Source organism: Malus sylvestris, chromosome 6 (assembly GCF_916048215.2).
Source record: "Malus sylvestris chromosome 6, drMalSylv7.2, whole genome shotgun sequence".
Classification (NCBI taxonomy): Eukaryota; Viridiplantae; Streptophyta; class Magnoliopsida; order Rosales; family Rosaceae; genus Malus; species Malus sylvestris.
In genome coordinates, this window is record NC_062265.1 from 32,836,040 (window position 1) to 32,843,101 (window position 7,062).

The window sequence follows — 7,062 nt, forward strand, 5'->3', positions numbered from 1 at the left end:
AACGAGGAGGGCATTAAGTAACTTACAACTTGCGAGCTGCATGCATGCATTATATGGTGATTTAGGAAAATTTTCCTTTTTATATTTCTCGTCTTGTTTTCTTCCTCGTGATATATTTCTCATGATGTACTGTAGTGGAGTCGATAATAGCTAGTGCATGCATACATATGCAATAGAAGGAAACAATATCTTGACTCTTGAGATGATAATATATTAACTATATAATATTATCATTAAATTTTATTATTATTGAGGCTTATTATGTAATTTAAAATAATTCATAATAGTGTACTAAATAAACTAGCTAAATGTTACGAATAAAAATTCCCGCTTGATGCTGCCTAGGCATTAGACGGTTGATTAATGCCCCGATTAATGCTTAAACGTTTGAAAATCAAGAAAGGGCGCCTAGTCCTCCTTAGGCGTCCGCCTAGGCACCTACCTACGTCGTGACTCTCACTTAGACAAAAAACCAATAACTTTTATTTTGCATTTTATTTTTGTTCAATAAATTGTAAGAGACTTGTTGAATACTTGGATACGAACGCTCATTAAATACTTGTTCTCCATATTTTTAATATGCTATAATACTTTTTAATCGATATATTTTATTTTACAATGTATGTAACTCGATACAATTATGTATCTTTTAAGTGTAATAGACACTTATTCATACCATATATAATACATTTACCTGAATCTAGAGGTATATAATACATTTACTTAAATCCGTCTAGTCTGTTTAGGCGGCTAGGCGGGGCTAACTCACCGCTTGACTAGTGTCTAACGTCTTTTAAAACATTGTGTATTTGTAATATTTACTTTCATAATTTAGTCTAGATCAAATTAATTATACCAGAGATGGACCACAGATTTCTAACCTTAGATATAAACGTGATTGAATGTTGTATTGGTATATCTTGTACCGTTGACGATGAGAATTATTAGAAAAACATCCATCATATTCTCTATTATTCAGACTCTAATCAATTTTCTATTCAATCTTCCACACTTTGGCTTCTTAAGATGAATCAGAGCACCATCTAGGTGCCTGATTTCTAGACCTGGCATTCGTGTCGTGTTTCCCGTGTTCGTGTCGTTTTCGTGTCATACCCGATATCTTAACAGGTCGTGTCGTGTAACACCCGTTAAAATAAACGGGTAAAATGACCCGACCCGAAATCGACCCGATAATATTAACGGGTAATATGACCCGACCCGTTACCCGTTAAGGAAAATATATTTTAAACCAATAAATAATTAAATAAAAAACTTAAAACTTTTTTTGAGTGAAAACACATTTTTCTTTTAAGTATTGTCACATCCAAAACATACAAACACATTTTTCTTTTAAGTGTATATTTACATATCCAAAATAAGAGCATAATAGAAAAACATTAGAACATTACAAAATATCAAATGTTCAAAAGATTTGCAAAATTAAGGACATTGGAACATTAGAACATCTTGCACATTTTCTTCCAATCAAACCCTTCAATTTTCCTTAATCATCATTGGAAAAAGTATTGGAACTTTGGCCTGATATATTATCTTCAAGAGTTATATTGATGATGTTTTCATTGAGGCTTTCCACATTAGCACTCTCTTCCGCATAATCTAAACATAGAAAAATCAAACATTGTAATTTGTAAGTAAACCATTCAAATTATGGGTACTAAAAATAATTATGAAAAGAAGTAAAAAATAGCTCTATATTATATAACGATATACTACCTCCTTTTCCAAAAAGCCAATCTCGTGTACACAGCAAAGCTTGAACCGTGTCTGGCAACAATGAAGTACGATATTGATCTAGCACTTTACCCCCAATACTAAAAGCAGATTCTGACGCAACAGTTGAAATAGGAATTGTTAGCATATCTCGTGCTAACTGAGAAAGTATTGGATAATGAAAACACTCTATTTGCCACCAAGAAAGAACATCTATATCTTGTCTTCTATCTAGTCTTTTATCATCCAAATACTTTTGTAATTCACCTTTTTCAACTGAGTTTGGACCATTGTAATTATTATCAAAATCCTACATCATAAAAATAAAAAAATAAAAAACATCATAAAAATTATGCACAACCCAATTTCAAACATAATATTAATAGTTTTAAACTTTTAAAGTACTATGTATAAAAAGGAAAATACAAACTTTATGTTACCTCAAAGATAGCATCTTCTCCACCTACTGTTTGATGATTAGGTGTCGAGTTCATTGGAATATTTGAATAATTAAGATGAGCAGATATTTCCGAGTACACACTAAAGAGAGAAGTCAATGTGGCATAAACATTTTTATATTCCATAGAATTCACGCCATGAAGCTTTGTGTAAGCCCAATCCACAAAATGTAGCTTATAACGAGGATCCAAGATGATTGCAATTGACATAATCAAACTGTAATCTGACCAATACTTCTGAAACTTCTTGTGCATATGATCTCCCATCTTATTCATGAAACTATCACAATCATCAATGGCTGCCTTAATTTGAAGCTGAATTACGAACACTTTAGGGAAGAATAAATTTGATGTGGGGTACTTTGTCCCAGAGAATAAGCATGTAACATCATAAAAGTATCCCAAAAACTTCGAAATCTTCACCACTTTATCCCACTCTTCAGAAGAAGGACAACTTTCAAAATTTGAATCACTCAACCCTAAATTAATAAAAGCATATCGATAGAAAATGGCACTATCTAGCATAAGATAGGTTGAGTTCCATCTAGTAGGGACATCTTGTCTCAAACCTCTTTTACTATCCAATATCCCTACTTGCTTAACACATTCTTGAAACTTTAGTTTCCTAGCCTCAGAACCCTTTACATACTTGATGCATTCACGAATTTTTACCACCGAAGAATCAATTTCTTTAAGTCCATCTTGGACTATCAAATTCAAAATATGAGCACAACAACGCACATGAAAGAAGTCACCATTCATCAAGAGAAGACCTCTAATATTTAATTGATTCCTCAAAATGTTAACAAAACAAATATTTGAAGAAGCATTATCCAAAGTAATAGAAAATAACTTCTTCTCAATCCCCCACTCAGTTACCAACGCACTTATTTTCTCACATAATGCAACACCAGTATGCGGAGGAGGCATGTGACAAAAACTTATAATTCTTTTATTCAATTTCCAATCCTTGTCAACAAAGTGAGCAGTAAGTGCAAGATACCCATCAGTGCACTGAGATGACCATAAGTCTGATGTCAAACAAATTCTACCTTCAACCGAGCCTAACAAATTATGCAATGCTTGTTTTTCAGTTTTGAACATCCTCAACACACAAGCTTTGATAGTATTTCGACATGGTAGCTTAATATCAGGAGATACATATGCAAACAAAGCCTTAATTCCCTCATGTTCAACAAAAGTAAAAGGAAGATTATGCTTGATGATTGCCTCTACTAATAAGCCACGGAATATCAGAGAATCAAACTTTTGGGAACACAATTCAGATGCCGACATAAACAATTCAACATTATTCTTTGCAGGGCATGTATTCAAATGTCTTTTCATATTTCCTGTCCCATGAAGACTATCATCTATCATTACCTTCTTACAATCTTTGCATTGAGCACGACTTTTACCATCTTCAAAAACAGTATCCAATTTAGTGAAAGTGTTCCAAACAGGAGATCGAAGTTTTCGCTTACCTAAATTGATTGCTCTAGCCTTTTTCTTTGCAGAACTAGAATTTGTATTGTCTATACTTTCGCTTCCAAGATCTCGTTCTGTTCCCATTATAATCTCCACGGACTCCTCATCGTTTACTGAATCTGAATCTCTAGCATCCATTGCTTCTGCATCAAAATGGGCATAAATGAATCAAAATGACCACAGAACCACAGCAGGTTAATCTATAAATTTGCAACTTAACAATATACATACGGGAACAGGTTCCTTCACAAGGGTATTATTCAACTAAAAAAGGATGTGGTTGTGTCTATCAGATTCATATGGACCAATCCACTATTGGCAGGATGTTATATCCTTCAGATACATACCATCAGTTCAAACAGATCCAATTATTTACCTCAAGAGTTTCTTTTGGTTCCTTGGTCTTTGCATCAATTAGGTCAATGGTGACTGGCTTCCCATCCTTGGCTGGTGTGATCTATCAGAGACAAAAGAAGGTGAAAAACTGAAACAGAAATCCTGAAAAAACTGAAACAGAAATCCTGAAAACACTTAATAGAGAAGTCAATCATCAGCTTACCTTGGATGCGAATACCCCAGTTTGATAATCAATCTTCCGTGGATTAATTAGAACCCTCTGGGCTAACTTTCCAATCTCAGGATCAAAACCAGGCATAAGCTGATCTAAAGCTTCAATGAAAGTAACCTACAAAATACTTGGCATTAATCTACAAAGCCTTGTGAGATAAGAACTCCTAGATAGTAAAAAAAAAGAGGCTTGAAAAATTAAAATGAATAAAACGTGGGTTTTGAGCTGGTAGACACAAGGAAAGTTACTGATTGACCCATATAAAATTAGCAAATTTCACATAGAATTATTGTAAAAATCAGAAGATAAATGAAAATAGAAAGAAAAGAAACTACCTCACTCCCAAGAGCTGTATATACATCACTGAACTCAAGACCTATGTAACCACTTCCAACAATAGCTTCCAAGACCTATGTGAGAAAATTTGTTTATATGTGTTTCTTTGCTTCTCAGACCCTTGGTTTTGTACTACTGGGTGGCGTGCAAGTACATGTTTTGAATGTAACTGGACTAGTTATCAACACAGCTGGCGGAGTTTGGTATTCATTTGCCAAATATTAACAAGGAATAGCAAGCCAGTAATGCGGATTGCAGATGTGGAGGCTTATCGTAAATAAAGTTGATACCAAAAGATTGCATATGGTTACTAACAGCTCATTTCTGTTTTTACTTTTTGCTTCTATCTCCACCAAAACACGGCAATTAGTTCTTTGAATGAAAATGATGCACTGTATAAATGTTTAAACATGTTCTGTTCACAGCATATCTGAATTCATTACTGTACTCACATGGTAGAGATGTTCTTGATAAAACAATTCATCATCCGTCGGTTTACATAAGCAAGAGTGAAGAGAGAGAAAGGTTGAAGAGGGAGAAATACTTACATAGGAAGATGTCGTACGAATGGAAGACGAGAAGATCGTGGCTGTCGGAAGAGAGCCGAGAGGGGCTAGGAAGAACAGACGGCGCCGCGGGCGGGTTGGGAGTGGGGAGACTAGACAGAAAGAATTTAGGGCTAGGCAGTCCGCAGCATTGGGGTTTTTTTTGTTTTGATCAAATCAGTCGGGACTCAAATGGAAACAATGGAAAATATGAGAGGTTTTTTGTCCAAAAAAAATGTAATAATATAATTGAAATAGAATCCAACGGTAGAGATTTAATTTCATTTATCTAACGGCTATTATTTAAGTAAATTCTTTAATAGTTTTTTAATTAATTTAGAAGTATAAAAAATATAGAAAAAATATCGAAACGCTCGTAATAACAAGCTTTACAACTTTCGTGAAGAACTTAACTTCGAAATTCGCCACTATAATCATATAAATCATAGATCAAAATTGAACCGTTGATTATTGTTTACATTTACGCTTTATTTTTCTCATCAGATTTTGTTTTTTCAGATTTTCTTTTTTGAAAACATGATCTATTAGAGGATGCAAGAAGATGAACGGTTTGGATCGTTGATATTATGTTCAGAGTTTTACGATTAGTGAAAATATTGCTTGATGTTTATAAAGTTTCTACAAACTATATGACATCGACTCATATTTCAATTAACCGTAAATATCAAAACGTGATATCAAAGATCTGAACCGTTCATCTTCTTACATCCACCAGATGATCATGTTTTCAAAAAAGAAAATTCAAAAAATGAAATTCAGTAACAAGAATAAAGCGTAAATGACAATCGACGGTTAAATATAAATGGTAGGTTTATGGATTATAGTGTTGGATTTCGAAGCTGACCCCTTCATGAAAGTTGTAAAGCTTGTCATTATGAGTGATTGGATATTTTTGTTACATTTTTTACACTTCTACAATAATTATTATTAATTTTATTAATTTTTCCCTCAAATAAAAAACATTATTCATGAGGGTTTGGGAGGATTTTAAAAATCTAAACGATAAAGTGTAACCATTATCTACTCGTAGAGGAATAAATAATGATGAATCGCAAGTGTTTATATATTCTTTCACATTTTTCGTACTTGTATTGTATGAATGTCTTCTTAGTTCTTGCCTATACAAATATTATACTAGTTTATTTTAATTTTGGACAAGAACATGTTAACTGTTAAGTAAAATTTATTATCCTAGTAAATTAGTAATGATAATAAAGAAGTCTCATAATAAAAATAAGGGGAAACTTGATCTAAGTCCAATTTTTTTTAGCCAATAGTAGGAATGGTCCAATTTATTAAAATAAGTCCAATTCTTTAAATTTAATTATTTAATTATCAATAATTATCTATTCAATAATAAGATTTATTATAAAAATCAAATTTCTTCCTAATTATCTCTTTGATTATTATTATTATTATTTTGTTATTTCTTGTTCTTCCTCCCTCTTTAAACCTCATTAGATTTTATTTTTAATTTTTATAATCAACCTATATCACAGGTTAATTATTTTTTTGTATCTATATGACAGATTCTTCTTTATAATTAACGTGTTACAGATTAATGTGTCTTGCTTCGCTTGTAGGTATATTATGTTTTCCCTACTTTTTAGTTAGGTTTCATATCTTGCTTATAGGTACAATATATATTCATATATTTGTTACTTAAGTTAAGGTAGAATGTTTTGTAGATAATTTATGTTAGTATATTAGTTTTTTCTGTTATAAGATATTAATTAGATTTTTTGGAGTTGAAAAATGCTTCATATTAGAAGATTTTAATTGATTTTTAATATTTTTAAAAATTATAAAATGAGTATAAAAGAAATAAAAACATGTAATTATATAACTTGACTCACACCTAAAAATCATCTATATTTTTGGACATGGATCTAAAAGCCCCTAAAAATAAATAATG

At 32.1% G+C, this 7,062-nt stretch overlaps 1 long non-coding RNA gene across 1 annotated transcript; it reads right to left on the bottom strand.

The window, feature by feature from the left end:
- Positions 1-3,467: 3,467 nt before the first annotated feature.
- Positions 3,468-4,646, bottom strand: LOC126626790 (uncharacterized). Its single transcript, XR_007624780.1, has 4 exons — positions 4,581-4,646; positions 4,237-4,362; positions 4,054-4,134; positions 3,468-3,820 (listed from the first exon to the last, which is right to left on the bottom strand). It is a non-coding gene; the product is annotated as an uncharacterized LOC126626790 (long non-coding RNA).
- Positions 4,647-7,062: the final 2,416 nt, after the last annotated feature.